The sequence below is a fragment of the Oncorhynchus masou genome, chromosome 3 (assembly GCF_036934945.1).
Source record: "Oncorhynchus masou masou isolate Uvic2021 chromosome 3, UVic_Omas_1.1, whole genome shotgun sequence".
Classification (NCBI taxonomy): domain Eukaryota; kingdom Metazoa; phylum Chordata; class Actinopteri; order Salmoniformes; family Salmonidae; genus Oncorhynchus; species Oncorhynchus masou.
Genome location: NC_088214.1, coordinates 26,274,383 through 26,299,820, shown reverse-complemented (window position 1 = coordinate 26,299,820; position 25,438 = coordinate 26,274,383). Strand labels below are relative to the sequence as shown.

At 41.5% G+C, this 25,438-nt stretch overlaps 1 protein-coding gene across 2 annotated transcripts in view; it reads right to left on the bottom strand.

The window, feature by feature from the left end:
- Positions 1-18,138, bottom strand: part of LOC135513632 (catenin delta-2-like) — a 141,155-nt gene extending 123,017 nt beyond the window's left edge. For both annotated transcript variants that reach the window (XM_064936503.1, XM_064936506.1), the window contains exon 1: positions 17,943-18,138. The gene's annotated coding sequence lies outside the window, so the exon portion shown is untranslated. The remainder of the gene's footprint in view (positions 1-17,942) is intronic.
- Between the last annotated feature and the right edge of the window lie 7,300 nt (positions 18,139-25,438).

Here is a 25,438-nt window from a genome sequence, read left to right as displayed (position 1 = left end):
AGCAATGTCAGAGTGGCATAGACTAAGATACAGTAGAATAGACTAGAATACAGTTTATATACTTCCGGTCAAAAGTTTTAGAACACCTACTCATTCAAGAGTTTTTCTTTATTTCTACTATTTTCTACATTGCAAAATAATAGTGAAGACATCAAAACTATGAAATAACATATGGAATCATGTAATGACCAAAAAAGTGTCAAACAACAAATCCAAATATATTTAATATTTGAGATTCTTCAAATAGCAACCCTTTGCCTTGATGACAGCTTTGCACACTCTTGGCATTCTCTCAACCAGCTTCATGAGGTAGTCACCTGAAATCCATTTCAATTAACAGGTGTGCCTTCTTAAAAAGATAATTTGTGGAATTTCTTTCCTTCTTAATATTGTGTTTGAGCCAATCAGTTGGGTTGTGACAAAGTAGAGGGGGGGTGTACAGATAGTCTGACCAATCGGAATCCACCCTTGGACTGGGATATGTTCCGGATAGCTTGCGAAAATAATTTAGATGAATACACTGAAACGGTGACTGAGTTCATCAGAAAGTGTATAGGAGATGTCGCACCCACTGTGATTATTAAAACCTACCCTAACCAGAAACCGTGGATAGATGGCATGGTTAACCCTCACAATGCTGCCGGCACAGACGTCATCCCTAGCCACGTCATTGGAGCATGCGCAGACCAGCTGGCTGGTGTGTTTACTGACATATTCGATCTCTCCCTATCCCAGTCTGCTGTCCCCACATGCTTCAAGACGGCCACCATTGTTCCTGTACCCAAGAAAGCAAAGGTAACTGAACAATATGACTATCGCCCCATAGCACTCACCTCTGTCATCATCAAGCTCATCATTAAGGCCCTGGGTCTGAACCCCGCCCTGTGCAACTGGGTCCTGGACTTTCTGACGGGTCGCCCCAGGTGGTGAAGGTAGGAAACAACACCTCCACTTCACTGATCCTCAACACTGGGGCCCCACAAGGGTGCGTGAACAGCCCACTCCTGTACTCCCTGTTCACACATGACTGCGTGTCCAAGCACGCCTCCAACTCAATCATCAAGTTTGCAGACAACACAACAGTAGTAAGCATGATTGCCAACAATGACGAGACAACCTACAGGGAGGAGGTGAGGGCTCTGGGAGTGTGGTGCCAGGAAAATAACCTCTCACTCAACGTCAACAAAACAGAGGAGATGATCGTGGACTTCAGGAAAGAGCAGAGGGAGCACCGCCCTATCCACATCGACGGGACAGTAGTGGAGAAGGTGGAGAGTTTTAAGTTCCTCAGCGTACACCATGGACAAACTGAAATGGTCCAACCACACAGACAGCATGGTGAAGAAGGTGCAATAGCGCCTCTTCAACCTTAGAAGGCTGAAGAAATGTGGCACTCACAAACTTTTACAGATGCACAATCAAGAGCATCCTGTCGGGCTGTATCACCGCCTGGTAAGGCAGCTGCTTCGCCCACAACCGTAAGGCTCTCCATAGGGTAGTGAGGTCTGCACAACGAATCACCGGGGGCAAATTACCTGCCCTCCAGGACACCTACACCACCCGATGTCACAGGAAGGCCAAAAAGATCATCAAGGACATCAACCAGCCGAGCCACTGCCTGTTCACTCCGTTATCATCCAGAAGGCGAGGTCAGTACAGGTGCATCAAAGCTGGAACCGAGAGACTAAAAAACAGCTTCGATCTCAAGGTCATCAGACTGTTAAACAGCCACCACTAACAGAGTGGCTGCTGCAAACATACTGACTCAAATCTCAAGCCACTTTAATAATAAAAAATTGGATGTAATAAATATATCACCAGTCACTTAAACAATGTCACTTTATATAATATTTACATACCCTACATTACTCATCTCATATGTATATACTGTACTCTATACCATTTACTGCATATTGCCTGTGCCACATGGCTATTGCTCATCCACATATTTTTATGTACATATTCTTATTCATTCCTTTACACTTGTGTGTATAAGGTAGTTGTTGTGAAATTGTTAGATTACTTGTTAGATATTACTGCACGGTTGGAAGTAGAAGCACAAACATTTCACTACACTCACATTAACATCTACTAACTATGTGTATGTGACCAATAAAATATGATTTGAAGGCGAGGTCAGCACAGGTGCATCAAAGCTGCGACCGAGAGACTGAAACACTGCCATCCCTAGCACGTTAGAGGCTGCTGCCTATATACATAGACTTGAAATCATTGGCCACTTGAATAAATGGAACAATAGTCATTTTAATCAGGTTTACATATTTTGCATTACTCATCATATATATACACTGTATTCTATTCTACTCTAATGTATCTTTGTCTATGCAGCGCTGACATTACTCGTCCATATATTTATATATTGTTAATTCCATTCCTTTACTTAGATTTGTGTGTATTGTTGTGAAATTGTTAGATATTACTTGTTCGATATCACTGCACTGTTGGAACTAGAAACACAAGCATTTCGCTACACCCGCAATAGCTTCTGCTAAACACGTGTATGTGACCAATAAAACTTGATTTGATTTTCCACGGTCTGCATGGTTAGGTTTGGTTTGGACTACACACCATAGACCTCAACAGCCCAAATGTAAACGGACCAGAGAAGACATCAGCACAAGCTGAAGCAATTAAAAATCTCCCGGAATAATGTTCTCACCAATGAAAAAGTGTAATTATGTGGGACTTGCTGTGATAAAGAAAGCCCAGGTGATTATTAACATGCTCTCTTACAAACTCTGTGCTGATTAGGTTGGAGTGCATTTTTTCTCCTAAATAGAATGCCAGTGTCTGCTTCAATTAACTGACTGGCTAATTCCATTAAACAAACAGATTTTTAAATGGAACAACACATACATAATAGAAAAGCTACCTGGCATTGCCAAACAATTCAATCAATTTCTTCATACATTAATTAAAACACCTGTTTCTTCAATTTACTACCTTAATCATTATTTAATCTTGATTTCGGCAGGGAGACAAACCATCAAACAGGCAAAGCATTAATACAGGACTAAGATCGAATTGTACCACATCGGCTCCGACGCTTGTCGGATGTGGCAGGGCATGCAAACTATTACAGACTACAAAGGGAAGCACAGCCGAGAGCAGCTCAGTGACAAGAGCCTACCAGAAGAGCTAAATAACTTCATGCTCGCTTCGAGGCAAGTAACACTGAAACATGCATGAGACATCAGCTGTTCCGGACGACTGTTGATCACGCTCGCCGCAGCCGATGTGAGTAAGACCTTCAAACAGGTCAACATTCACAAGGCCGCTGGGCCAGATGGATTACCAGGACGTGTACTCCGTGCATGCGCTGACCAACTGGCAAGTGTCTTCACTGACATTTTCAACCTCTCCCTGTCTAAGTCTGTAATACGAACATGTTTCAAGCAGAACACCATAGTCCCTGTGCCCAAGAACACTAAGGTAACCTGCCTAAATGACTACCGACCCGTAGCAATGAAATGCTTTGAAAGGCTAGTGATGGCTCACATCAGCACAATTAACCCAGAAACCCACTCCAATTTGCACACCGTACCATCAGATCCTCAGATGATGCAATCTCTATTGCACTCCACACTGCTCTTTTCCACCTGGACAAAAGGAACACCTATGTGAGAATGCTATTCATTGACTACAGCTCAGCGTTCAACACCATAGTGCCATCAAAAGTCATCACTAAGCTAATGACCCTGGGACTGAACACCTCCCTCTGCAACTGGATCCTGGACTTCCTGACGGGCCGCCCCCAGGTGGTAAGGGTAGGTAACAACACATCTGCCATGCTGATCCTCAACACGGGGGCCCCTCAGGGGTGCGTGCTCAGTCCCATCCTGTACTCCCTGTTCACTCATAACTGCACAGCCAGGCACGACTCCAACACCATCATTCATTTAGCTGATGACACAACAGTGGTAGGCCTGATCACCGACACAGATGAGACAGCCTATATGGAGGAGGTCAGAGCGTGACCGTGTGGTGCAAGGACAACAACCTCTCCTTCAACGTGATCAAGACAAAGGAGATGATTGTGGACTGCAGGAAAAGAAGGACCGAGCACATGCCCATTCTCATCGACAAACTTCAAGCATTGATAATGCAAGAATGGGCTGCCATCAGTCAGGATGTGGCCCAGAAGTTAATTGACAGCATGCCAGGGCAGATTGCAGAGGTCTTGAAAAAGAAAGGTCAACATTGCAAATTTTGACTCTTTGCATCAACTTCATGTAATTGTCAATAAAAGCCTTTGACACATATGAAATGCTTGTAATTATACTTCAGTATTCCACAGTAACATCTGACAAAAATGGCAGCAGACTTTGTGACAATTAATATTTGTGTTATTCTCAAACTTTTGGCCATGACTGTACATGTACATAATTACTTAAATTACCCCCCGCACATTGACTCTGTACCGGTACCCTCTCTATATAGCCTCCACATTGACTCTGTACCGGTACCCTCTGTATATAGCCTCCACATTGACTCTGTACCGGTACCCTCTGTATATAGCCTCCACATTGACTCTGTACCGGTACCCTCTGTATATAGCCTCCACATTGACTCTGTACCGGTACCCTCTGTATATAACCTCCACATTGACTCTGTACTGGTACCCTCTGTATATAGCCTCCACATTGACTCTGTACCGGTACCCTCTGTATATAGCCTCCACATTGACTCTGTACTGGTACCCTCTGTATATAACCTCCACATTGACTCTGTACCGGTACCCTCTGTATATAACCTCCACATTGACTCTGTACCGGTACCCTCTGTATATAACCTCCACATTGACTCTGTAACGGTACCCTCTGTATATAACCTCCACATTGACTCTGTACCGGTATCCTCTGTATATAACCTCCACATTGACTCTGTATTGGTACCCTCTGTATATAACCTCCACATTGACTCTGTACCGGTACCCTCTGTATATAGCCCCACTGTTGTTGTTTACTGCTGCTCTTTAATTATTTGTTATTCTTATTTCATACTTTTTTAGGGATTTTCTTAAAACGGCATTTTTGGTTAAGGACTTGTAAGTAAGCATTTGACTGTTTCAAGAGAGCGCTGCATGACAAGACCAGCAGCAATTACAAAATAAAAGTTAAGATGCATAGATATGACATTCCTAATAGCAATTTGTTGTTATGGACTGTACTGTAGCATTAATATTTTTTCATCGCTTACATATGTCCTCAAAAATAACTTCACTCCATCTCAATCACTTAGGCATCCAAGGTGCTGTGAAAGAACCTGGGCCCCATTATGACAGAGTGTGCTAAAGTGCCTCATGGGTGGTTCACACCTAATGTCATGCATAAGCTGGGTTCCTGTAAATACTGTGTGCTCCAGTGATGATGATGCTGGAGGGTTAGCTAGTGCTCCAAGGCTTTAACTGCTTGACCAACTGTACTACTACTACTGCTGCTGCAGCTGCTGCTACTACTACTACTTCTGCTACTCTGCAACAGAGAGAGCAGGTCAAGCACGACCACTGACTGTTCATGCATTAATGAACCAAACCAACCCTTGGCTATGCTGAAATTGAAGCCGTTGAGGGCTTAATCACCCAATGAGAGGTTGGGGATGTGAAGCCAGTAGTAGCTACAATAGTTGCATGGCCTGGTTTTCATCTAGCCCAAGGCTCAGCTTCCCTGCTGAATGTTGACTTTACATGAGACTGTGGTGGCAGCAGAGTCCCTGCATATAATCACGATAACAGAAGAATACCCAATCAACGTTCATTAGATTGGTTGGATGTTGGATCTCTTACTAACAAGGATATGCATTGTAACCCATATCAACCTACTTGCATAAACTTTTTATTATAGGACATGACAACACTATGCCTATCTATCTGCATGTTGAGATATGGTGATCAGTGACATGGCTGTGGCTACATAAGTGGTTGGAGAGAACGTTGCCAGAGATGACCCCTGCTGGTCAGCTGATGACAGGACAGCAGGAAATAGAAGACCAGACCTCGGGGCTGAGTCAGAGTGGGTAGGAGTGAGGTAAGCACAAAGCTGCTAACCTCCCTGTTGCAGTATCCACAGCACTGCCACATCCCCACACACACTCCAGCCATGCACTGCATTGTACAGTAAATAAACTGACCTTGAAGCAGGGACACATTCAAAATCCACCCTGTTATTGATGGATATGCAACTCTGCTCACCAAAGTCACTCTGCTCTGTGCTACTGACATGATTCCTATGAATGTTCTTTTTCACATATGCAGCGTAAAACCGACCCTTATCGCAAAGCAATACCACAACAATCTAATGTTGATGTGCTGTTGTGAGCTGGATGTCATGAACTAAAGGGATTTGGCATGGGCCCTCAGATCCTCAAGAGCTTGTACAGATGCACCATCGAGAGCATCCTGACTGGTTGCATCACCGCCTGGTATGGCGACTGCACTGCCGGTGACCGCAATGCTCTACAGACGGTGGTGTGGATGGCCATCACATCACTGTGGGCGATCTCCAAGCCATTTAGGACATTCATACTAGGCAGTATCTGAGGAAAGCCTGAAATATTGCCAAAACACCAGTCACCCTAGCCATAGACTATTCTCTTTGCTACCCTCCAGCAGGCGGTACCAGAACATCGGGTCTCGGACCAACAGGCTCAGAGACAGCTTCTTTCCCCAAGCAATAAGACAGCTAAACAGCAAAATTACAGCCGCCCACCCTCTCCCACAGACTATCTGCACGGACTCTATGTTCACTCACAGGTCTCTACCCACACACACCTATACTAACACTCTTGCACACACACACACACACACACACACACACACACACACACACACACACACACACACACACACACACACACACACACACACACACACACACACACACACACACACAAACACTCATCACGATGCACACACGCTGCTGCTATATTGATTATTATTACCATGACTATTTATCCTTCTACCAGTCACTTTTTAACCCGTTTGCATGTACATACTGTACCTACCATAATAACTCCAGTACCCCCTGCACATTGCAATAATGGTTCTGACACTGACCTGTATATAGCTTGCATTCTCATGTTTTTTTCATATTTCTTGTGTGTTTTCTGACCTATAGTATTACTTTAGATGATTTCCTTTATTTTCTCTCACCTTGATACTGAATAGTGAATACCGCCTTGTTGGGAAAGAGCTTGCAAGTAAGCATTTCACTGTACTGTTTCACAAACAAAACGGCGTAATGGACCGTACTTAAAAAGATGTTGCATAAAGCGTACTTCATTATTAGATTTTTTCCTTCACTGCATCAGGGACAGCGTACACAGATGTTTCGGCTTTACATCCTTCATTGTGTAGCTACAATTTTATTTTAATTCATTAAAGCAATTGTAGGGATCAACCGATGAGCAGCAGGTGCTTCTAATCAGGGTTGACACTCATCTGCCAATCAGGGATGTGGCTTTTCTGGTCTACCTGTGTACAAGATAGTCACACAGAAATACAGAATTGTAGGCTATGGGAGAGGGCATGTAGGGCAATTCATGAATCAATTGGATTTGGTGTCTGCTCATTTGGATACATTATATCAGTTCATGAGATAGCTTACCACAAAGGACATCAGGCTCAGCCATTCATAAATATATGGGGCTGACTCAAACGATATGCAAAATCTGATATGGACAGTGTTCTTGTATAACAGTCTAAATTTGGCCTACAGGAAGGAGGTGATTCTTCGTTTAATCTAATTCTTCATTTAAACCTCATGGAGATACAGAATTGAATTTATATATACACATGGCTGTACTATACTGTTTTACACCTGCTGTATCCTATGTATGTGACAAATAGACTTTAAAACTTGAACTAAATGGACATTGATCTCTGTATTTGTCGATATTGGAGAACATCTAGATCCAAATACACCATTGCAAAAATTCCTTAAAGAAAAATGAGCTGTCATTACAAGTGAGTCTTCGTTATAATAATAGGTCCAGCCTTGTTTTAGGACACTGCTGTTGCTCTAAATAAGATCTAAAAATATAATCAACATCATGGATTTCTACAGATCTACTGAGTGAGCAGGAGTGTTGCTGAGTGACTTCACCACACAAATGTTTTGAAAGGTTGTGATCACACTGTAAAGACTAAACAGGTACACTGCCTGAGTGACACCCACACTCTACCATTGATGTTACATGGATTGGCTATTACAACTTCCAAGTGGGACTTTACACTCGAGACCCCTACAGTTAGGCCGCTAACCTATGGCTAGATTGGTAGACAATAAGATTTCAGTCATTTCCATGTAAAAGGAGCCATGAGCACCAACATGTGAAGTTCATAGGAACATGTCAAATTGGGTGTCAAATGAAAGCGAAGAGTATAATTTTTAGAAATGAAGGAATATATACATTTTTCAACAATTTCCATCCTAAAAATGTGGAATATCCAAGCTGACACGGTGAAAAATCTGCTGATGTGCCCTTGAGCAAGGCACTTCACCTTAGTTTAATTTGCTCCAGGGGCACCGTACTACTATGGCTGACACTGTAAAACAACACATTTCACTGCAGCTATTTGGTGTGTAACAATGAAACCTTTTTTACTGAACTATACTGTACTGAACTACACGGTTCTGTGCTCTACTCTTCTGTACTCTACTTTACTTCTACAGTGCTGTACTTAGATGTCAAAACTTGTGAAACATAGGCGTCTAGGATTGGTTCAGATTTGGTCCGACCAGACCAACCAAATTTGGTCATGTTTGGGGGCAGAGCTCACTAAAATAATTTCCAGTGTGCAGAATAATACCCAAATATTCAAAGGAGGATATTGCATATTTATATACACCTTTGTGTACGTATTTAGGATACATCACCATGAATTGAATGATATTCATATCCATAATTATGCATTTCTGTGTAGTACAGATCCGAAATTCTGTTACCGGGTGTAAATCCACATCCCTTACTGTAGTTTAATAACCAAAATATATATATATTTTAAGTTAATGTGTCATGTCATAGCTGACACCCCATTCGATCCCCATCATTGAATCTTAATTCAGAGCAGATATTCAACAGACTTTTGAAAAGTAAGACACAAAAAACTGAAGGAGATTTTACCAACATTCTCTTAATAAATCTGCAGTTCTTCCAGTAAATGTATTTTTGTCAAATGTTTAGTCCTTGTGCAAAGAGTTGTATGGTTTGTTAAACTTTGAAATCAATGGTTTTTGTTAAGCATACATTTTAAGTGAAAAATCTGAGTCTCAGTGCAATTTCGTTACCGTGGAATTACTACAGATGAAGAATGAAATTGCAAAAAAATAGAATTTATAACCAAACAGTGGCTACATCCATAATAAATCCGATTTACTTTGAAGGTCCCAAGCAGACATGACGTCATTAGAAAATTATCTGTGGTAGCATCAAAGCATAAAACTACACTATGGTACTGTTCTCGCTTATACATAGGATATCATACAAGCATGATAAGAATATGTTCCATATACTGGATTTTCATCATAAACAACAAAAGAAGACGGAGGTGTGGATGACCATCACATCACTGTATCACATCTCCAAGCCATTTAGGACATTCATACCAGGCAGTATCTGAGGAAAGCAGGTACCTCACATTGGGTGATTAAGCCCTCAACTGCTTCAATTTCAGCATAGCCAAGGGTTGGTTTGGTTCATTAATGCATGAACAGTCAGTGGTCGTGCTTGACCTGCTCTCTCTGTTGCAGAGTAGCAGAAGTAGTAGTAGTAGCAGCAGCTGCAGCAGCAGTAGTAGTAGTACAGTTGGTCAAGCAGTTAAAGCCTTGGAGCACTAGCTAACCCTCCAGCATCATCATCACTGGAGCACACAGTATTTACAGGAACCCAGCTTATGCATGACATTAGGTGTGAACCACCCATGAGGCACTTTAGCACACTCTGTCATAATGGGGCCCAGGTTCTTTCACAGCACCTTGGATGCCTAAGTGATTGAGATGGAGTGAAGTTATTTTTGAGGACATACGTAAGCCATAAAAAAATTGTTGTGTTGATGACATGACATATGTTGATGACATGACATATGGATGGAGCTCAGTATAAAGAAAGAGAAATCACATCAGACAGATCACACATGAAAAAGTAATGCTTCCTTCCAAACAACTACAGAGGGAAAAGTAGCATACAGCTACTATGTATGCAATAACAATAGATAGTAGAGGTTGACCGATTATGACTTTTCAACGCCGATACCGATTATTGGAGGACCAAAAAAAGCTACTGCCGATTAATCGGCCACTTTTTATGTATATTTGACAATTACAACAATACTGAATGAGCAATGAACACTTTAATTTTAACTTAATATAATACACTTAATGAACACTTAATATAATACATCAATAAATTAAATTAGGCGGCAGGGTAGCCTAGTAGTTAGAAACGTTGGACTAGTAACTGAAAGGTTGCAAGTTCAAATCCCCGAGCTGACAAGTTACAAATCTGTTGTTCTGCCCCTGAACAGGCAGTTAACCCACGTCATTGAAAATAAGAATTTGTTCTCAACTGACTTGCCTAGTTAAATAAAGGTTCAAAAATGCAAAAACAAAGTGTTGAAGAAGAAAGTAAAAGTGCAATATGTGCCATGTAAAAAAGCTAACGTTTAAGTTCCTTGCTCAGAACATTTGAAAGTTGGTGGTTCCTTTTAACATGAGTCATCAATATTCCTATTTAAGAAGTTTTAGGTTGTAGTTATTATAGGAATTATAGGACTATTTCTCTCTATACCATTTGTATTTCATATGCCTTAGACTATTGGATGTTCTTATAGGCACTATAGTATTGCCAACCTAATCTCGGGAGTAGATAGGTTTGAAGTCATAAACAGCTTCAAGCATTGCTAAAAACTGCTGGCAAATGCAGGAAAGTGCTGTTTGAATGAATGGTTACGAGCCTGCTGCTGCCTACCAACGCTCAGTCAGACTGCTCTATCAAATATCAAATCATAGACTTAATTATAATATAATAAACACACAGAAATACGAGCCTTAAGTCATTAATATGGTCAAATCCGGAAACTATCTTTTCGAAAACAAAAAGTTTATTCTTTCAGTGAAATACGGAACTGTTCCGTATTTCATGAACGGGTGGAAACCCTAAGTCTAAATATTGCTGTGACATTGCACAACCATCAATGTTATGTCATAATTATGTAAGATTCTGGCAAATGAATTATGGTTTTTGTTAGGAAGTAATGGTCTTCACACAGTTAGCAACAAGCCAGGCGGCCCAAACTGTTGCATATACCCTGACTCTGCTTGCACTGAACGCAAGAGAAGTGACACTATTTCCCTTGTTAATATTGCCTGCTAACATGAATTTCTTTTAACTAAATATGCAGGATTTAAAAAAAATGTATACTTGTGTATTGATTTTATGAAAGGCATTGATGTTTACGGTTAGGTACATTGATGCAACGATTGTGCTTTTTTCGTGAATGCGCTTTTGTTAAATCATCACGCGTTTGGCGAAGTTGAAGTAGGCTGTGATTCGATGAATAGGCTGTGATTCGTCTCACAAAGACACGGTAGTTGGAACCAAAAATCTCAAATTCGGACTCATCAGCCCAAAGAACAGATTTCCACTGGTCTAATGTCCATTGCTTGTGTTTCTTGGCCCAAGCAAGTCTCTTATTCTTATTGATGTCCTTTAGTAGTGGTTTCTTTGCAGCAATTCAACCATAAAGGCCTGATTCGCCCAGTCTCCTCTGAACAGTTGATGTTGAGATGTGTCTGTTACTTGAACTCTGTAAAGCATTTCTTTGGGCTGCAATTTCTGAGGTGCAGTTAACTTCAATGAACTTATCCTGTGCAGCAGAGGTAACTCTGGGTCTTCCTTTCCTGTGGTGGTCCTCATGAAAGCCAGTTTAATCATAGTGCTTGATGGTTTTTGCGACTGCACTTGACTGACCTTCGGATTGACTAACCTTCATGTCTTAAAGTAATGATGGACTGTCATTTGTCTTTGCTTATTTGAGCCGCTCTTGCCATACAGAGGGTAATGCGTACGGCCCAGTACATCACTGGGGCCGAGCTCCCTGCCATCCCGGACCTCTATACCAGGCGGTGTCAGAGGAAGTCATAGACTGTTCTCTCTGCTACCGCACGGCAAGCGGTACCGATGCACCAAGTCTGGAACCAAAAGGACCCTGATCAGCTTCTAGCCCCAAGCCATAAGTCTGCTAAATAGTTAACCAAATAGCTACCCGGACTATCTGCATCGCTCTACTTTGCACTAACTCTTTGGACTCATCACATACGCTGCTGCATTTGCTTATTATCTATCCTGTTGCCTATTAACTTTACCCCTACATTTGTACATGTCTACCTCAATTACCTCTGCACATCGGTACTGTGCCCCGTGTGTACTGTATAGCCAAGTTATCATTACTCATTGTGTACTTATTCCTTGTGCTTATCTTTGTATTATTTTTCTATTTTTCTCTCTGCATTTTTGGGAAGGGCCTGTAAGTAAGCATTTCACTGTTAGTCGACACCTGTTGCTTATGAAGTATGTGACAAATACATTTTTATTTGATCCTCGTGTAGAAATATGTTGTGAAAATAAAGAGGGATGATTAGTCAGTGTCAGAGCAGCCTTTGGAGAGGGAGGGCTAATGAAAAGAGAGGTTAAGTCCACACAATGGCTGAACTCATCTTTGATATCCATAGACCAGACTGCACTTCCTGCTGCAGGGGTTCCCAAACTTTTTTTCGTCCATGATCCCATTTTGATATCTGAAAATGTTTGCGACCCCAACCACGTGAAAAAAAAAATATGCAATTAACAGCCAAAGTTTACTTGGTTTACTTTTTCATTTGGGTGCGTGATCAACAGTGCCTCACCTCACCTGTCACATCCAACCATAGATGGATATTTGGTTTTAATTCAGACGAGAGCACTGCTGAATCCAGCTTCACTCAGATATGAGCTGGCAAAGGGTACCATGAGTTGTGATGCTCTAAGGGAGACGGCAGGGTATTCCCTTTGAGTCAGGAACCAAAACTCCTCCGTAATAAACTGTGAATGCTTTGTCTGCAGCATTCGGTCACATGACAGCTCGAAAGGCCACACTTGACTGCTGCGCTTGAACCATTCCGATTCAAGCGCAACAGTGAAGTGCGGCCTTTTCCCGCGATCTAAGGGCACTCTGAATTCTAATTGATAAAATTAAATCAATCATTTTCAATTCAATTTTATTTAGTTTTTGGAAATTCTTCCACGATCCCATTTTCATATCAGGGGACCCCGCATGGTGTCACGGCCCCTAGTTTGGAAACCACTGTCCTACTGGGTGGGTGAGAGAGAGAGTGAGAGAGTGACCCAGCCCTTTCACTCCATGACACACTCTTGTTCCTCCAGCAACCCAAACTGAGATATATATATACTTTTAAATGAGAGGAAACAAGACCAGGACAGAGTGAACAAACTGTCCGAAAAGGAATAGAGTGTTCTATACAGTGCAGTATAATAACTGTCTTTTTTCACTCCATAATAGACGGTGCATTAGGCTAAATCTACTGCACCTGACACAAACAACCAAAAGTCATCATGGCAACAATTTGGCAACCATTAATAAGGGGCATTGATTGATTGGGAAAGCAATACAGCATGGCTTTGAGGCATGACCTACAATATGCCCACTGGGCTTACAGACACTGGTGTAGCGCAGTTTCTCTTGACCCCCACAAAGTCAGAATTTGCCTCCCCCTCTCCTTAAAAAAAACACATTGTTTCTATTTAGAATGCTGGCTGGCAGCAATAATGCATTTACTTGTTCAATAATTAAAGTGGGAAACATTTGCCACTGGGTCTCTGGGCTGGCACTCTCACTAGAGGAACTGACACGAGAGGAGAAATAGCAAGGCCACTGTCATTACCGGGCCCAGGCAGTGAGGTCTCTGTCGGGACTGCTAGTGCTAGCTGCTGCATAAATAAGCCTACTAGCTTCCACCTGCCATAGTGTTGCGTCAATCGAAGACGAGGTGGTAGCGGATGTGGTTATCTTCTGTAATTTTGCACAAGCTTGATCAGACAAAGCTTTTATGCAGCGTTTGTGTGCACCACTTGGTCTTTCCATTTGTTTATCCATCTTGAACAACGCACTCAGTCTCCATCCGAGTCTGACCTGATGAACCTAACTTTTTAAAAACTTGATAGTTAATTAGATGAGGAGGCCAAGGAGGGCTGGCACCGGCGCCGCTGAGAAATTGGCTAATTAGATACATGACAACTATATTCTCTGTCTGTCTCACCTACTACCATGTAGAATGGACAACATAAACACTTCACTTGCTACATGTGAAAATTAAAAAGGAGGGTTACTGTCAAAATGTTTTATAAAAAATATTATAATAATAATTAGACATAGATGTGCGATGACGAGCTTGTGGGCCCCTCCCCTCCAGGGCCGGGTTCCGCTACTCCGGTACTTACAGAAAAAGCTGTGTGTCACAATCTCTTATTAACAATCTGTGACATACATCCAAGCCCGCCACTTAAACTGAGAACACTGCAGACCAAAATCCTGACTTATTCGTTTGATAGACAATGTGTCACTGTCTCTCATAACGTGACAACCTGTTTTGCATGACACATGGTGATTGAGAAAACTCATCTAGTCAGTGCAAGATTTCCTTTGGAGTTTAAATGATCCTTCACAGATAGACCCAGCCAGCCCTACCACTAATCAGCAGTAACACAGATGATACCATGAACAACTACTGGTTACTAACTCTCTTTTTTTAAACCAATCCTAATGTGGTAGATTCCGTGCACATGCAGCACTTTAATAATTAATGATAATAACGGCACTCTGCTAGTCTGAAAAGTCAGATTTTTTTTTTTACAACTACAGCCAATCATGGGATTGATGACCTAGGCCTATGTCCATTATCTTCCATCAACACAGGAAAGGCTCTGAGGCTGGGGTTGGGGACTGGGAGTTGGGCTGGGGCTGAGACAGACCATGATATCAATCTGCCGCTTGGATGATTGGAATATAGCCACCTGCACTCAGACAACACCTAATTTAACACAATTCCCTTGATGAAAAAAAGCTTATCATACAAGCTCATCAGGTCAAACAAAGGATGATTCAAATTGATAACAAATCGGGTGACACTGCTTTAAAACCCTTATCTCCCAGTCAACTATAATTTGAATTGTATCGAGGATAGCAGAAAGATTCTGTTTTGACCACCAATAAATGGGAACAAGCCCAGGAGAGAACAGAAAACTTACCATACGACTACCACAACCTAGTCTCAGGAATCCCGGACTTAGGGAACATCAGTACATTGTGGGAGGCAACCCGTCTGTCTAGAGACTAACCACAACCCCTACTCTTGTGGCTTATGTCTCTAACCACTGTCAAAAAAAAAAAAAAAACAGAATTGAATAAAACAAATAGGCTGGGAATAGTTGTGGCATTTCAGATATCTGTGAGCCTACATTTCAGATATCTGTGAGCCTACATTTCAGATATCTGTGAGCCTACATTTCAGATATCTGTGAGCCCACATTTCAGATATCTGTGAGCCTACATTTCAGATATCTGTGAGCCTACATTTCAGATATCTGTGAGCCTACATTTCAGATATCTGTGAGCCTACATTTCAGATATCTGTGAGCCTACATTTCAGATACCTGTGAGCCTACATTTCAGATATCTGTGAGCCTACATTTCAGATACCTGTGAGCCTACATTTCAGATACCTGTGAGCCTACATTTCAGATATCTGTGAGCCTACATTTCAGATATCTGTGAGCCTACATTTCAGATACCTGTGAGCCTACATTTCAGATATCTGTGAGCATACATTTCAGATATCTGTGAGCATACATTTCAGATATCTGTGAGCATACATTTCAGATATCTGTGAGCCTACATTTCAGATATCTGTGAGCATACATTTCAGATATCTGTGAGCATACATTTCAGATATCTGTGAGCATACATTTCAGATATCTGTGAGCCTACATTTCAGATACCTGTGAGCCTACATTTCAGATACCTGTGAGCATACATTTCAGATATCTGTGAGCATACATTTCAGATATCTGTGAGCATACATTTCAGATATCTGTGAGCCTACATTTCAGATATCTGTGAGCATACATTTCAGATATCTGTGAGCATACATTTCAGATATCTGTGAGCATACATTTCAGATATCTGTGAGCCTACATTTCAGATACCTGTGAGCCTACATTTCAGATATCTGTGAGCATACATTTCAGATATCTGTGAGCCTACATTTCAGATATCTGTGAGCCTACATTTCAGAAGTGCAGAGGGATGTCTAGTAGGCTATGTATTAGCCTACAATATAGTGTCTCTACAGTACACCATATACAATGATACCAGAGTTATACTCATTGAGTAGCCTACAGCCAATGAATGGTCTAGCCTCTCCGCACTGACTTGCCTATCTACAGCCTCTGCGATCATTCATCTAGCCATCCCCTCAAAATCATAAGTCAAATGAAGGCGAGGCAATTGGATGGCAGCTCTTCGGACTCTTTCTCTCTTTTTCTCAATCCCTGAACCAGTAAGATCATGTATCAAATCATCCTGTCCATAATTGAGCCATCTCTAGTAGGCCTATATAAAGAACCCATTGGTAAGTCATGGAATAGGCCAAGGTTTCTGGGATACATATACACTGTATCATTGACGTTGATGACCCAGTGAGAGCCAATAGTCCCTTTTGTTGGCCCTAGGGAAACAAGCATCATAATTGTCTGACCAGAGGATGTGTCCTATTGAATATATATTGTTTCCATCAGGGACTTATGATTTGAATATGATTTGTCCATAAAATATATTGCATTTTGACTCAGTTTTTTCTCCATTTACACACAAACAAGTCTGCAGAATCTTGAATTATATAAATGTCTAGCCATACCTATAGGCCTGGACTACCATTTATCAATAAATTCATGCATTCAATGATGTATAATGGTTTCAACATGGCTTATACCTTCAACTTAAAATCACCAGTGTTATTATTCTTGATAGAGCAAAACAAGTGTTTGACAGCTTTTTATTAAGTAGCTACAAACCATGGGCTCAATTTTGGCCCCAAATAAATGGAAACAATTATATATATGTAGCCTACTTTTTACAGAAAGCAACCCAAACGATGAACATGCATAGGAAAAACATGACTGTTCTTGCAACATGCATGCCAGGCATTGCAGTCCATTACACGATCAAAACGCCGAGCATCACATACAAATAAAAAATGAGGGCATTTTTATATGGAGTTGATCTAACTGAGGTAATGCATCCTATTCAGATAAATAAAAATGATGAAGATAGGCTACCTTTGGTGATGAAAGACCTGTTAGTCATACAAGACATAACCATGCATAGTCATGGAAACCTAGAATAAGATGCTTATTCATAGGGGGTCATCATCAGCTATGAAAACGAGACATTCATCTCACCATTGCACCTTTTTTTTACAGCATTGCATTACAAACAAAAGAATGACGGTCATCTGCGATCTGCTGTCGACCAGTATATTCTTATAAATATATCGTTGAAATGTAGGTCAACCATAAAGTAATAGTTTCTTCTTGTTTTGCATCCACGCCATTTTCAGTCAATAATCAATGCAACACCCTACATATGACCCACAATAAAACAAAAAATATTACACTTTCGTGTGCTGGAAAAAACATCTGTCAGAATAACAAAAGGCAAAAAAAAAAAATAATGAATACAAAGGCAAGCCAGAACCAGCGATTTTTCCTCTATTCCGAGACGAGTGTCAAATGCATGCTGTTTTGTAATTGTGCGGTGTGCATGGAGTGTATGACAGCTGGAAAAGCAACTGGAATGACATTGCGCTTACTGTAAAATATGCCGGAGAACCGCGTTCTTCTCGACTCCCCTCGATTGGTACCCAAAATTCAAATAATGTAAAACATTCCTAACGAAGGGTCCGAAAACATTACGCTCGACGATGGTGTTTGCCGAAAAGACAGCATCCACTGAATGGTCAAGAGAGACCTCTGTAAGTGCGGGCAGGGTAGGGAGACCAATTCGCTGCGGTGTGCAGCAAAGAAGGCAGCGGCGCTTGCTCTCTACCATCCTCCCCCGTCTGTAACATCCCCCTTGCTGTCAAACAACATTGTGCAGCTCAGGTACGAGTATAGGCAGCGACACCTGCTGGTGATGCACGGATGAGCATCTCTTTCTCTCCCACATTTCACGGCATCTGTAGACTAGTCTAGGCTACACAGCCATACAGTTAATAGGTATAATCTGATCTAACATGGTCTACTCTTCTCTTCTTACTAGTTCTTACTTTGAGCTGAATTTACTAAAGTCAAGATGTCCGTAAGCTATATCATAGTTATATAGGCTACTTACTGCTTCAATGGAAATTAAAATGAGGTGTCCATCCATTTAGTCCATAGGACCTATTGATCTTTAGGTGTCCACTGTGCATATGATGTGATCGATAAAGATTACACTTTAAAAAAAAGAGTCTAACAAGGGTCTATTTCCCTCTCCACTCTCCTAGGCATCCCTCTATTGTCTCGCTCAACCTAGTTTAGATGACATCATCTGTCCCTCAGGCATAGAGCACCAATATGACTACTGTACAGATGTGGGCCAGTCGCCACCACTTCCTCTTTGTCAAATGGGCACACCACTGAGACAGACAGCTACATAAGTAGGCCTAATGTTAAAAATATTTGTATTTGGGTTTGCGGTGAGTGGATAGAGGTTTTGAAAGTTTATAAAAATTCCTACCACCCACTCATAATTTAACCCCTGTTGAAAGAAATAAATGCATAAATATGCATTACGTGGAGGTTTGCTATTCCTTCTGCACACACTTCCAAGGTGAATGGCCCTGAGGGAGCCTGTTTATAACACAATTCACATAAAGTAGCCAGGAGCACATATTTTGCACCTGTTTTTCTAACAAAAATAAATACTAAAAGGTCATATAAAAAGGGAAATAAAGTTCAAACAATGGTATACACAGGATGCAGGGAAAGCTTTGTGAAACACAATAGCATGTTTTAGTATTATGTGTACACCCCTAAGCAGCTGCACGTAAATACTAAAGTACATTTTACAGTAAACGATGTTCATCAGTATTGTTGAAGGTACCTATTTTAAGATATAGCGTTGCATAATAATTCAACATGGTGGTAGAAGGCACAGGTTCCCTGGCTGCTGCTCATTGTTTTTATCAGTCATGTGTCATCCTGTCCCCAGGGACAATAAGAGCACAGCACACCTGATCTCACTCTCTTCTCTCTGGTATCACACACAATGCACCACTCTTATAGCACAAGAAATAGCTGAATAACTTTGCACTGTGTTTTGTTATGGAAAAATCCATACTCTGCAGCCACTGCTGCTGAGTTGAAAGGAGATTTGCCAGCAAAGGTAGGCTCTCTGTTTATTTTATTTACCTAGGCAAGTCAGTTAAGAACAAATTCTTATTTTCAATGACAGCCTAGAAACAGTGGGTTAACTGCCTGTTCAGGGGCAGAAAGACAGATTTGTACCTTGTCAGCTCGGGGATTTGAACTTGCAACCTTCCGTTTACTAGTCCAACGCTCTAACCACAAGTCTACCCTGCCACCCCATGTGATGTGATGAAGTGTCTCCTTCACTACACATTGGACTTGTAAATGTGTATGCAAGTATTTATTCAAGAGCAAGATGTTTAAAAAAATAAGTAATAATAATTCACCAGTCAAATCCCTCCATTTTCATCATCAGCACTTGGGATGCATGGGGAATGTTCAGCCAGTGTCAGAGGAGTAGTTGCATAGTCTCTGGTAAACCTTGAATGAGAAACAACACAGTGAGTGGACTCATATGAAAAATACAGAGTATGTTCCACAATTCATATCCCATAACAGAAGTCAAACAATTAAATTGCTCACAAAAGAGCATTGTGCCATAATTGCTTTCCTTGGTGAACCTTAGCAACAGAACAGCCCAGTAGACCATGCATGGGGTGGTGAAGTCATGTGAGCAATGCTCCCCTGTGCCCTGGCCTGGGGAGCGTTTACAATGGCACGCTGTTCCCTACGTAGAGCACTACTTTTGACCACGACCCATATAGGTTCTAGTCAAAAGTAGGGCACGCAATAGGGAATAGGGTGCCATTTGGGACGCAGACTGGTAGATGAAACCAGGCTATAATCCCCAGCTGAGCCAGTCTCCCCGGCTCTGAGGCCTCCCCACAGAGACAATGGCAAAGTCTGAGCCCAAGTGCTTCCATTTTGGATCCATGTCCTTTTTCTGGTCGATATAGAAAACTAATTCGCTCGTGACCTTGAAGAGGAGATTATAGGATGAAAGGCCAGGGATTTAGCCCCCAATGCACATCCCCCCAACCCAAGCACAATCTAACTAAATGTATGAACAAGAGACTAGAGAGAATGTGGGGCACCACTGCTCTATTGAAATGTATCTCTCCCTTTTACTTAGGCAGCTTGAGTCACATATGGAGAAATCAATTGCAAAAGTATATTTTCAATCATTATTCTGACAAATGTGAATGTACAGCTTTTGACAATGGACACTATTGGTATTTTACAGTGGAGCTCTGCGGTTGTATACAGTGCTACATTCTAGTTTAGCAGCTCTAGGTTTCCACCGTGCCCAGCTTGGCAGTAATGTGATGAAATGCTATAATAATTTTAAAAACACCTTGGTCATTTAATATGCTGTACTGAAAAGTTATATGACAATATGTTACCATCTAGTGGACTTATTGATTACTGCAGGGATGACTGATCATCCTTTCACTCCACTCAAATTACACTGCTCAAAAAAATAAAGGGAACACTAAAATAACACATCCTAGATCTGAATGAAATATTCTTATTAAATACTTTTTTCTTTACATAGTTGAATGTGCTGACAACAAAATCACACAAAAATTATCAATGGAAATCAAATTTATCAACCCATGGAGGTCTGAATTTGGAGTCACACTCAAAATTAAAGTGGAAAACCACACTACAGGCTGGTCCAACTTTGATGTAATGTCTTAAAACAAGTCAAAATGAGGCTCAGTAGTGTGTGTGGCCTCCACGTGTGGCCTGTATGACCTCCCTACAACGCCTGGGCATGCTCCTGATGAGGTGGCAGATGGTCTCCTGAGGGATCTCCTCCCAGACCTGGACTAAAGCATCCACCAACTCCTGGACAGTCTGTGGTGCAACGTGGCATTGGTGGATGGAGCAAGACATGATGTCCCAGATGTGCTCAATTGGATTCAGGTCTGGGGAACGGACGGGCCAGTCCATAGCATCAATGCCTTCCTCTTGCAGGAACTGCTGACACACTCGAGGCACATGAGGTCTAGCATTGTCTTGCATTAGGAGGAACCCAGGGCCAACCGCACCAGCATATGGTCTCACAAGGGGTCTGAGGATCTCATCTCCGTACCTAATGGCAGTCAGGCTACCTCTGGCGAGCACATGGAGGGCTGTGCGGCCCCCCAAAGAAATGCCACCCCACACCATGCCTGACCCACCGCCAAACCGGTCATGCTGGAGGATGTTGCAGGCAGCAGAACGTTCTCCACGGCGTCTCCAGACTCTGTCACGTCTGTCACATGTGCTCAGTGTGAACCTGCTTTCATCTGTGAAGAGCACAGGGCGCCAGTGGCGAATTTGCCAGTCTTGGTGTTCTCTGGCAAATTCCAAACGTCCTGCACGGTGTTGGGCTGTAAGCACAACCCCCACCTGTGGATGTCAGGCCCTCATACCAAATCAAATCAAATCAAATCAGAGGGTAGAAAGGTCTGCACAACGCATCACCAGGGGCAAACTACCTGCCCTCCAGGACACCTACACCACCCGATGTTAGAGGAAGGCCATAAAGATCATCAAGGACAACACCCACCCGAGCCACTGCCTGTTCACCCCGCTATCATCCAGAAGGCGAGGTCAGTACAGGTGCATCAAAGCTGGGACCGAGAGACTGAAAAACAGCTTCTATCTCAAGGCCATCAGACTGTTAAACAGCAACCACTAACATTGAGTGGCTGCTGCCAACACACTGACTCAACTCCAGCCACTTTAATAATGGGAATTGATGGGAAATGATGTAAAATATATCACTAGCCACTTTAAACAATGCTACCTAATATGATGTTTACATACCCTACATTATTCATCTCATATGTATACGTATATACTGTACTCTATATCATCTACTGCATCCTTATGTAATACATGTATCACTAGCCACTTTAACTATGCCACTTTGTTTACATACTCATCTCATAAGTATATACTGTACTCAATACCATCTACTGTATCTTGCCTATGCGGCTCTGCACCAACACTCATTCATATCTTTATGTACATATTCTTTATCCTCTTACACTGTGTATAAGAAATTAGTTTTTGGAATTGTTAGTTAGATTACTTGTTGGTTATTACTGCATTGTCGGAACTAGAAGCAAAAGCATTTCGCTACACTCGCATTAACATCTGCTAACCATGTGTATGTGACAAATAAAATTTGATTTGATTTTGTGTTGCTTCCTAAGTGGACAATTTGATTTCACAGAAGTGTGATTGACTTGGAGTTACATTGTGTTGTTTAAGTGTTCCCTTAATTTTTTTGAGCTGTGTATATTTTTAAACCACATATATTTTGGATTTAACGGCAAAAAATAAACTATTTCTCATTAACCATGGTCAATGTATTAGAGAGCCACTGGGGAGTGGGGACCACATGCTACAAACGTGTAAAGCTAAAAAAAATCAATCTGGATAGGTGCTGCACAAAATATATACAAGTCTGTTGAGAAGGGAGTGCATTGAAGACGTTTGTTTCTGACTTGGCTGATACCTCATGCGCTCTCATCCTTTTGTGCGCCCTAGCTAATGATAGCACGGATGTGCGTTAGGTTGCCGTTTAAAACAGCTGCTCCCCGGCCGCCGATGACATGTACGTCGATTGCCCGTCTCTTTGATTCAGAGAGGTTGCGTAAATGCGCAAGACATTTTGGTTGAATACATTCAGTTGTGCAACTGGCTCGGTATCCCATTTCCCTCTATAAATGCTGCGTTCATGTGCTAGTCGGAACTAGAATAGTCGGACATTTTGACATGTTAACTGGTTACAGATACACGTGCCGCTTTCAACAAATCAGCAGGTGGGACATTTCTGAGTTTCCGACTAGGATATGAATGCAGCAAGAGTACCACAGTATGAATCATAAAAACTAGCGGTCAAACAGCGAAATGGTTTCAATTGTTTTTAAGAAACTTCAAATAGGCTCACTCTGGCATGACGTTTGGACAAAGATGTAAATCTCTCTCAAACAATGTGATTTATATTAATATATTTGCCTGTATTTACCCCCAACAAATGAAGTACTAATTAGCAGCTAATTATGACACCTCCACTGTGGGGCTCTTATGTGACTTGTTAAGCAAATCTTTGTCGGAGCTGAAGAAAACGGCAAGGAAGTTAGGGGTTTGTACTGTAACCATGCATTCTATGTAAAGGCAATAGACCTAAGCAGATGTGAGTATCTAAATCCAGAAATGTTCAAACGGTTTAGCGCAAATATTCCTGACCATAAAACCTACTCTACCTCGGTATCCACATTGAGTACAGTTTATTCATTTCATACTAGGCCTACTACTCGAATCCTTTCATATCACTCCCTCAAAAATGTAGCTCGGGTTTTTATAGTCAGAGGATGACAGATTAAGCTACTCAAGGTAGATGCCGGTATCGATTAACAACGGCTGGCTGGCTGCAACCAGAGTATAGCCCTATTCGCACAGGACTAGTAATACTAGAGAAAGTTAGTCATGTACACTACCGTTCAAATGTTTGGGGTCATGTCCAAGAAATGTCCTTGTTTTTTAAAGAAAAGCCCATTTTTTGTTCATTAAAATAACATCAAATTGATCAGAAATAAAGTGTAGACATTGTTAATGTTGTAAATGACTATTGTAGCTGGAAATGTCAGATTTTTTATGGAATATCTACATAGGCATACAGAGGCCCATTATCAGCAACTATCACTCCTGTGTTCCAATGGCACGCTGTGTTAGCTAATCCAAGTTAATAATTTTAAAAGGCTAACTGATCATTAGAAAACCATTTTGCAATTATGTTAGCACAGATGAAAACTGTTGTTCTGATTAAAAAAGCAATAAAACTGGCCTTCTTTAGACTAGTTGTGTATCTGGCCCATCAGCATTTGTGGGTTCGATTACCGGCTCAAAATGGCCAGAAACAAATTACTTTCTTCTGCAACTCGTCAGTCTATTCTTGTTCTGAGAAATGAAGGCTATTCCATGTGAGAAATTGCCAAGAAACTGAAGATCTGGTACACCGCTGTGTACTACTCCCTTCACAGAACAGCGCAGACTGGCTCTAACCAGAATAGAAAGAGGAGTGGGAGGCCCCGGTGCACAACTGAGCAAGAGGACAAGTACATTAGAGTGTCTAGTTTGAGAAACAGACGCCTCACAAGTTCTCAACTGGCAGCTTCATTAAATAGTAACCGCAAAACACCAGTTTCAACGTCAACAGTGAAGAGGCGGATGCTGGCCTTCTAGTCAGAGTTGCAAAGAAAAAGCCATATCTCAGACTGGCCAATAAAAATTAAAGATTAAGAATGGCAAAAGAACACTGACACTGAACAGAGGAACTCTGCCTAGAAGTCCAGCATCCCAGAGTCGTCTCTTCACTGCTGACGTTGAAAGTTGTTGACAGGTTGCCTTTTATTATTTTGTTCAGTATAAAAATGACTGACATGGCAGATTTGGACAGGACTTAAATGAAGAATGTTGTGATTTGTGCTCGTGCACATATCTCCCCCAGTAAAACTAATCCTGTGCAAATAGGGCTTATGTCATCGACGGCAACACATATATACTGCGCACTGTATTTTTCAAGGACGTGATTCGCATCAGAAATCCTGATCATGTTTGAAGCGGTCTTTTGTGTACCAATGATGGATGAAAGATGTGCATCATCTGCTATAGACAAGCCTAAAAATGTGTGCAGCGAGCGCACATTTTCCTTATCTGTTTGAATGAAATGTATTATAGTGATATTTTCTATTCATTGATTTAATTGTACAATATCACCTTCAGATCATTAAAAAAAGGATTGGCACCTTTTATTTCCCCAGCAAAGGTTTTCAGTCCAGTCAATACAACTCATTCACACTTTATGACCTCCATCCCACTGATGTAGCTATAACTGATGAAGGCCTAGCAGTATACAAAATATTATAATTTAGTTTATTGCTGATTGTAATGACATTCAAGTCAATGTGGTACATATTTTCACTACTATCTCTTCAGTGTTGTGAATGACACTTGT